Consider the following 8,509-nt stretch of genomic DNA (forward strand, 5'->3'; position numbering starts at 1 on the left):
GGTGACATCCTCAGGCGGGGATGGGGTACCAGGAGGCCGGGGAACATTTTCAACACTTTGGGGCATTTTTAAACACTTTGCTCTTTTTTTCCCTCTCCCACCCACAATCCCTCCTCCTGCGGGGATGGAGAACCAGGGGCCTGGATGACATCCTCATGCGGGGATGGGGTACCAGGAGGCCGGGGAACATTTTCAACACTTTGGGGCATTTTTAAACACTTTGCTCTTTTTTTCCCTCTCCCACCCACAATCCCTCCTCCTGCGGGGATGGAGAACCAGGGGCCTGGGTGACATCCTCATGCGGGGATGGGGTACCAGGAGGCCGGGGAACATTATTCAACACTTTGGGGCATTTTTAAACACTTTGCTCTTTTTCCCCCTCTCCCAACCAGGGGGCCTTGGGAGCCTCCTCCTGCGGGGATGGGGAACCAGGGGCCTGGGGAACATTTTCAACACTTTGGGGCATTTTTAAACACTTTGCTCTTTTTCCCCCTCTCCCAACCAGGGGGCCTGGGGAGCCTCCTCCTGCGGGGATGGGGAACCAGGGGCCTGGGGAACATTTTCAACACTTTGGGGCATTTTTAAACACTTTGCTCTTTTTCCCCCTCTCCCAACCAGGGGGCCTTGGGAGCCTCCTCCTGCGGGGATGGGGAACCAGGGGCCTGGGGAACATTTTCAACACTTTGGGGCATTTTTAAACACTTTGCTCTTTTTCCCCCTCTCCCAACCAGGGGGCCTGGGGAGCCTCCTCCTGCGGGGATGGGGTACCAGGAGGCCGGGGAACATTATTCAACACTTTGGGGCATTTTTAAACACTTTGGTCTTTTTCCCCCTCTCCCAACCAGGGGGCCTGGGGAGCCTCCTCCTGCGGGGATGGGGAACCAGGGGCCTGGGGAACATTTTCAACACTTTGGGGCATTTTTAAACACTTTGCTCTTTTTCCCCCTCTCCCAACCAGGGGGCCTTGGGAGCCTCCTCCTGCGGGGATGGGGAACCAGGGGCCTGGGGAACATTTTCAACACTTTGGGGCATTTTTAAACACTTTGCTCTTTTTCCCCCTCTCCCAACCAGGGGGCCTGGGGAGCCTCCTCCTGCGGGGATGGGGAACCAGGGGCCTGGGGAACATTTTCAACACTTTGGGGCATTTTTAAACACTTTGCTCTTTTCCCCCCTCTCCCAACCAGGGGGCCTTGGGAGCCTCCTCCTGCGGGGATGGGGAACCAGGGGCCTGGGGAACATTTTCAACACTTTGGGGCATTTTTAAACACTTTGCTCTTTTTCCCCCTCTCCCAACCAGGGGGCCTGGGGAGCCTCCTCCTGCGGGGATGGGGTACCAGGAGGCCGGGGAACATTATTCAACACTTTGGGGCATTTTTAAACACTTTGGTCTTTTTCCCCCTCTCCCAACCAGGGGGCCTGGGGAGCCTCCTCCTGCGGGGATGGGGAACCAGGGGCCTGGGGAACATTTTCAACACTTTGGGGCATTTTTAAACACTTTGCTCTTTTTCCCCCTCTCCCAACCAGGGGGCCTTGGGAGCCTCCTCCTGCGGGGATGGGGAACCAGGGGCCTGGGGAACATTTTCAACACTTTGGGGCATTTTTAAACACTTTGCTCTTTTTCCCCCTCTCCCAACCAGGGGGCCTGGGGAGCCTCCTCCTGCGGGGATGGGGAACCAGGGGCCTGGGGAACATTTTCAACACTTTGGGGCATTTTTAAACACTTTGCTCTTTTTCCCCCTCTCCCAACCAGGGGGCCTTGGGAGCCTCCTCCTGCGGGGATGGGGAACCAGGGGCCTGGGGAACATTTTCAACACTTTGGGGCATTTTTAAACACTTTGCTCTTTTTCCCCCTCTCCCAACCAGGGGGCCTGGGGAGCCTCCTCCTGAGGGGATGGGGAGCCAGGGGCCTGGGGAACATTTTCAACACTTTGGGGCATTTTTAAACACTTTGGTCTTTTTCCCCCTCTCCCAACCAGGGGGCCTGGGGAGCCTCCTCCTGCGGGGATGGGGAACCAGGGGCCTGGGGAACATTTTCAACACTTTGGGGCATTTTTAAACACTTTGCTCTTTTTCCCCCTCTCCCAACCAGGGGCCTGGGGAGCCTCCTCCTGCGGGCATGGAGAACCAGGGGGCCTGGGGAGCCTCCTCCTGCGGGGATGGGGAACCAGGGGCCTGGGGGGCCTCCTCCTGCGGGGATGGAGAACCAGGGGGCCTGGGGAGCCTCCTCCTGCGGGGATGGGGAACCAGGGGGCCTGGGGAGCCTCCTCCTGCGGGCATGGAGAACCAGGGGGCCTGGGGAGCCTCCTCCTGCGGGGATGGGGAACCAGGGGGCCTGGGGAGCCTCCTCCTGCGGGGATGGAGAACCAGGGGGCCTGGGGAGCCTCCTCCTGCGGGGATGGGGAACCAGGGGGCCTGGGGAGCCTCCTCCTGCGGGGATGGAGAACCAGGGGGCCTGGGGAGCCTCCTCCTGCGGTCATGGAGAACCAGGGGGCCTGGGGAGCCTCCTCCTGCGGGCATGGAGAACCAGGGGCCTGGGGAGCCTCCTCCTGCGGGGATGGAGAACCAGGGGGCCTGGGGAGCCTCCTCCTGCGGGCATGGAGAACCAGGGGGCCTGGGGAGCCTCCTCCTGCGGGCATGGAGAACCAGGGGGCCTGGGGAGCCTCCTCCTGCGGGGATGGGGAACCAGGGGCCTGGGGAGCCTCCTCCTGCGGGGATGGAGAACCAAGGGGCCTGGGGAGCCTCCTCCTGCGGGCATGGAGAACATGGGGGCCTGGGGAGCCTCCTCCTGCGGGCATGGAGAACCAGGGGGCCTGGGGAGCCTCCTCCTGCGGGCATGGAGAACCAGGGGGCCTGGGGAGCCTCCTCCTGCGGGGATGGAGAACCAGGGGCCTGGGGAGCCTCCTCCTGCGGGGATGGAGAACCAAGGGGCCTGGGGAGCCTCCTCCTGCGGGCATGGAGAACATGGGGGTCTGGGGAGCCTCCTCCTGCGGGGATGGAGAACCAGGGGGCCTGGGGAGCCTCCTCCTGCGGGGATGGGGAACCAGGGGGCCTGGGGAGCCTCCTCCTGCGGTGATGGGGAACCATGGGGCCTGGGGAGCCTCCTCCTGCGGGGATGGAGAACCAGGGGGCCTGGGGAGCCTCCTCCTGCGGGGATGGAGAACCAGGGCGCCTGGGGAGCCTACTCCTGCGGGGATGGAGAACCAAGGGGCCTGGGGAGCCTCCTCCTGCGGGCATGGAGAACATGGGGGCCTGGGGAGCCTCCTCCTGCGGGGATGGAGAACCAGGGGGCCTGGGGAGCCTCCTCCTGCGGGGATGGGGAACCAGGGGGCCTGGGGAGCCTCCTCCTGCACCAGGGGGCCTGGGGAGCCTCCTCCTGCGGGGATGGGGAACCAGGGGGCCTGGGGAGCCTCCTCCTGCGGTGATGGGGAACCATGGGGCCTGGGGAGCCTCCTCCTGCGGGGATGGGGAACCAGGGGGCCTGGGGAGCCTCCTCCTGCGGGGATGGGGAACCAGGGGCCTGGGGAGCCTCCTCCTGCACCAGGGGGCTTGGGGAGCCTCCTCCTGCGGGGATGGGGAACCAGGGGGCCTGGGGAGCCTCCTCCTGCGGGGATGGGGAACCAGGGGCCTGGGGAACATTTTCAACACTTTGGGGCATTTCACAAGCGCTTCCCTCGCTTACGGCCACACCACCCTGAATGAGCCCGATCTCGTCTGATCTCGGAAGCCAAGCAGGGTCGGGCCCAGTTAGTACTTGGATGGGAGACCGCCTGGGAATACTGGGTGCTGTAAGCATTTTTTTTTGCCATTATTTGTGGGTAGAAAAGTGAGAAAAGTGACCTAAAATAGAACCGGGACTAGGCGGCAGTTCCCCCCACCAGGCGGCGGCATTTGGGGCATTATTTGTGGGTAAGAAAGTGAGAAAAGTGACCTAAAATAGAACCGGGACTAGGCGGCAGTTCCCCCCACCAGGCGGCGGCATTTGGGGCATTATTTGTGGGTAAGAAAGTGAGAAAAGTGACCTAAAATAGAACCGGGACTAGGCGGCAGTTCCCCCCACCAGGCGGCGGCATTTGGGGCATTATTTGTGGGTCAGAAAGTGAGAAAAGTGACCTAAAATAGAACCGGGACTAGGCGGCAGTTCCCCCCACCAGGCGGCGGCATTTGGGGCATTATTTGTGGGTCAGAAAGTGAGAAAAGTGACCTAAAATAGAACCGGGACTAGGCGGCAGTTCCCCCCACCAGGCGGCGGCATTTGGGGCATTATTTGTGGGTAAGAAAGTGAGAAAAGTGACCTAAAATAGAACCGGGACTAGGCGGCAGTTCCCCCCACCAGGCGGCGGCATTTGGGGCATTATTTGTGGGTCAGAAAGTGAGAAAAGTGACCTAAAATAGAACCGGGACTAGGCGGCAGTTCCCCCCACCAGGCGGCGGCATTTGGGGCATTATTTGTGGGTAAGAAAGTGAGAAAAGTGACCTAAAATAGAACCGGGACTAGGCGGCAGTTCCCCCCACCAGGCGGCGGCATTTGGGGCATTATTTGTGGGTCAGAAAGTGAGAAAAGTGACCTAAAATAGAACCGGGACTAGGCGGCAGTTCCCCCCACCAGGCGGCGGCATTTGGGGCATTATTTGTGGGTCAGAAAGTGAGAAAAGTGACCTAAAATAGAACCGGGACTAGGCGGCAGTTCCCCCCACCAGGCGGCGGCATTTGGGGCATTATTTGTGGGTCAGAAAGTGAGAAAAGTGACCTAAAATAGAACCGGGACTAGGCGGCAGTTCCCCCCACCAGGCGGCGGCATTTGGGGCATTATTTGTGGGTCAGAAAGTGAGAAAAGTGACCTAAAATAGAACCGGGACTAGGCGGCAGTTCCCCCCACCAGGCGGCGGCATTTGGGGCATTATTTGTGGGTCAGAAAGTGAGAAAAGTGACCTAAAATAGAACCGGGACTAGGCGGCAGTTCCCCCACCAGGCGGCGGCATTTGGGGACCCGTAGTGTGGGCAGAAAACTCACCAAAGTGACTTAAAATAGAACCGGTGCAGGCGGCATGTTCCCCCACCAGATGGCGGCATTTGGGGACCCGTAGTGTGGGCAGAAAACTCACCAAAGTGACTTAAAATAGAACCGGTGCAGGCGGCATGTTCCCCCACCAGATGGCGGCATTTGGGGACCCGTAGTGTGGGTAGAAAACTCACCAAAGTGACTTAAAATAGAACCGGTGCAGGCGGCATGTTCCCCCACCAGATGGCGGCATTTGGGGACCCGTAGTGTGGGTAGAAAACTCACCAAAGTGACTTAAAATAGAACCGGTGCAGGCGGCATGTTCCCCCACCAGATGGCGGCATTTGGGGACCCGTAGTGTGGGCAGAAAACTCACCAAAGTGACTTAAAATAGAACCGGTGCAGGCGGCATGTTCCCCCACCAGATGGCGGCATTTGGGGACCCGTAGTGTGGGTAGAAAACTCACCAAAGTGACTTAAAATAGAACCGGTGCAGGCGGCATGTTCCCCCACCAGATGGCGGCATTTGGGGACCCGTAGTGTGGGTAGAAAACTCACCAAAGTGACTTAAAATAGAACCGGTGCAGGCGGCATGTTCCCCCACCAGATGGCGGCATTTGGGGACCCGTAGTGTGGGCAGAAAACTCACCAAAGTGACTTAAAATAGAACCGGTGCAGGCGGCATGTTCCCCCACCAGATGGCGGCATTTGGGGACCTGCAGTGTGGGTAGAAAACTCACCAAAGTGTCCTAAAATAGAACCGGGACCAGGGGGCCTCTTCCCCCACCAGGTGGCGGGCTTGGGGGGCTTGGTTTCCGGGTAGAAAACTCACCAAAGTGTCCTAAAATAGAACCGGGACCAGGGGGCATGTTCCCCCACCAGGCGGCGGGCTTGGGGGGCTTGGTTTGCGGGTAGAAAACTCACCAAAGTGTCCTAAAATAGAACCAGGACCAGGGGGCATGTTCCCCCACCAGGCGGCGGGCTTGGGGGGCTTGGTTTGCGGGTAGAAAACTCACCAAAGTGTCCTAAAATAGAACCGGGACCAGGGGGCCTCTTCCCCCACCAGGCGGCGGGCTTGGGGGGCTTGGTTTGCGGGTAGAAAACTCACCAAAGTGACCTAAAATAGAACCGGGCTAGGCGGCATGTTCCCCCACCAGGCGGCGGGCTTGGGGGGCTTGGTTTGCGGGTAGAAAACTCACCAAAGTGTCCTAAAATAGAACCGGGACCAGGGGGCATGTTCCCCCACCAGGCGGCGGGCTTGGGGGGCTTGGTTTGCGGGTAGAAAACTCACCAAAGTGTCCTAAAATAGAACCGGGACCAGGGGGCATCTTCCCCCACCAGGCGGCGGGCTTGGGGGGCTTGGTTTGCGGGTAGAAAACTCACCAAAGTGTCCTAAAATAGAACCGGGACCAGGGGGCCTCTTCCCCCACCAGGCGGCGGGCTTGGGGGGCTTGGTTTGCGGGTAGAAAACTCACCAAAGTGACCTAAAATAGAACCGGGCCAGGCGGCATGCTCCCCCACCAGGCGGCGGGCTTGGGGGGCTTGGTTTGCGGGTAGAAAACTCACCAAAGTATCGGCAAAATAGAACCAGGGAAGGGGGGGATGTCGGTCACAAGGTGCCCGAGTCAGAGAACCAGGAAAACGGACATAAATCCAGAAAACCTCGGTGTCTGACTGCTCCTCAAAAAGTGGTCTTTTTGATGTCACGAGCGCAACCACCTAGAGGTTAATGGGGAGGGATGGTGTGAGCGCAAACGGATTTTTCCTAAGTGTGACTGCTCCTCAAAAAGTGGTCTTTTTGATGTCACGAGCGCAACCACCTAGAGGTTAATGGGGAGGGATGGTGTGAGCGCAAACGGATTTTTCCTAAGTGTGACTGCTCCTCAAAAAGTGGTCTTTTTGATGTCACGAGCGCAACCACCTAGAGGTTAATAGGGAGCGAGTACAACAGGGGAGGGAGTGAATGGGCTCGGACTGTGGCCGAGCCTGGTGCCTCAAAATCGGACAAGGTTGGACTGGAAGCCCGCTGAGAACTCTGGTTCTTTTGCCAGACGAAACGAATTTTTTCCGAGTGTGACTGCTCTGCAAAAAGTGGTCTTTTTGATGTCACGAGCGCAACCACCTAGAGGTTAATGGGGAGGGAGTGGAAAAAACGACAAAGTGTTGAGCTCCGGACCGGGATGGCGGGCGACTCGAGCGGTCATGCCCGACTTTGAGACACTTTGTCGCGGTCATGCGAGCGACCTCCACTGCTCCCCGGAGGTGCCCCGGACCGGGTTGGCGGGTGACTCGAGCGGTCCTGCCCGACTTTGAGACACTTTGTCGCGGTCATGCGGGCGTCCTCCGCCGGTCCCCGGAGGTGCCCCGGACCGGGTTGGCGGGTGACTCGAGCGGTCATGCCCGACTTTGAGACACTTTGTCGCGGTCATGCGGGCGTCCTCCGCCGGTCCCTGGAGGTGCCCCGGACCGGGGTGGCGGGTGACTCGAGCGGTCGTGCCCGACTTTGAGACACTTTGTCGCGGTCATGCGGGCGTCCTCCGCCGGTCCCTGGAGGTGCCCCGGACCGGGTTGGCGGGTGACTCGAGCGGTCGTGCCCGACTTTGAGACACTTTGTCGCGGTCATGCGGGCGTCCTCCGCCGGTCCCCGGAGGTGCCCCGGACCGGGTTGGCGGGTGACTCGAGCGGTCATGCCCGACTTTGAGACACTTTGTCGCGGTCATGCGGGCCTCCTCCGCCGGTCCCTGGAGGTGCCCCGGACTGGGTTGGCGGGTGACTCGAACGGTCATGCCCGACTTTGAGACACTTTGTCGCGGTCATGCGGGCGTCCTCCGCCGGTCCCTGGAGGTGCCCCGGACCGGGTTGGCGGGTGACTCGAGCGGTCATGCCCGACTTTGAGACACTTTGTCGCGGTCATGCGGGCCTCCTCCGCCGGTCCCTGGAGGTGCCCCGGACCGGGTTGGCGGGTGACTCGAACGGTCATGCCCGACTTTGAGACACTTTGTCGCGGTCATGCGGGCGTCCTCCGCCGGTCCCTGGAGGTGTCCCGGACCGGGTTGGCGGGTGACTCGAGCGGTCGTGCCCGACTTTGAGACACTTTGTCGCGGTCATGCGGGCATCCTCCGCCGGTCCCTGGAGGTGCCCCGGACCGGGTTGGCGGGTGACTCGAGCGGTCGTGCCCGACTTTGAGACACTTTGTCGCGGTCATGCGGGCGTCCTCCGCCGGTCCCTGGAGGTGCCCCGGACCGGGTTGGCGGGTGACTCGAGCGGTCGTGCCCGACTTTGAGACACTTTGTCGCGGTCATGCGGGCGTCCTCCGCCGGTCCCTGGAGGTGCCCCGGACCGGGTTGGCGGGTGACTCGAGCGGTCGTGCCCGACTTTGAGACACTTTGTCGCGGTCATGCGGGCGTCCTCCGCCGGTCCCTGGAGGTGCCCCGGACCGGGTTGGCGGGTGACTCAAGCGGTCATGCCCGACTTTGAGACACTTTGCCGCGGTCATGCGGGCGACCTCCG

General features: G+C 60.7%; 1 non-coding gene across 1 annotated transcript; it reads left to right on the forward strand.

Annotated features, from left to right (window-relative positions):
- Nucleotides 1–3,673: 3,673 nt before the first annotated feature.
- On the forward strand, nt 3,674–3,792 carry LOC148058123 (5S ribosomal RNA). Its single transcript, XR_015710153.1, has one exon. It is a non-coding gene; the product is annotated as a 5S ribosomal RNA (ribosomal RNA).
- The last annotated feature ends 4,717 nt before the right edge of the window (nt 3,793–8,509 follow it).

Source organism: Callionymus lyra, unplaced genomic scaffold (assembly GCF_982586985.1).
Source record: "Callionymus lyra unplaced genomic scaffold, fCalLyr1.hap1.1 HAP1_SCAFFOLD_168, whole genome shotgun sequence".
NCBI classification, from domain to species: Eukaryota; Metazoa; Chordata; class Actinopteri; order Syngnathiformes; family Callionymidae; genus Callionymus; species Callionymus lyra.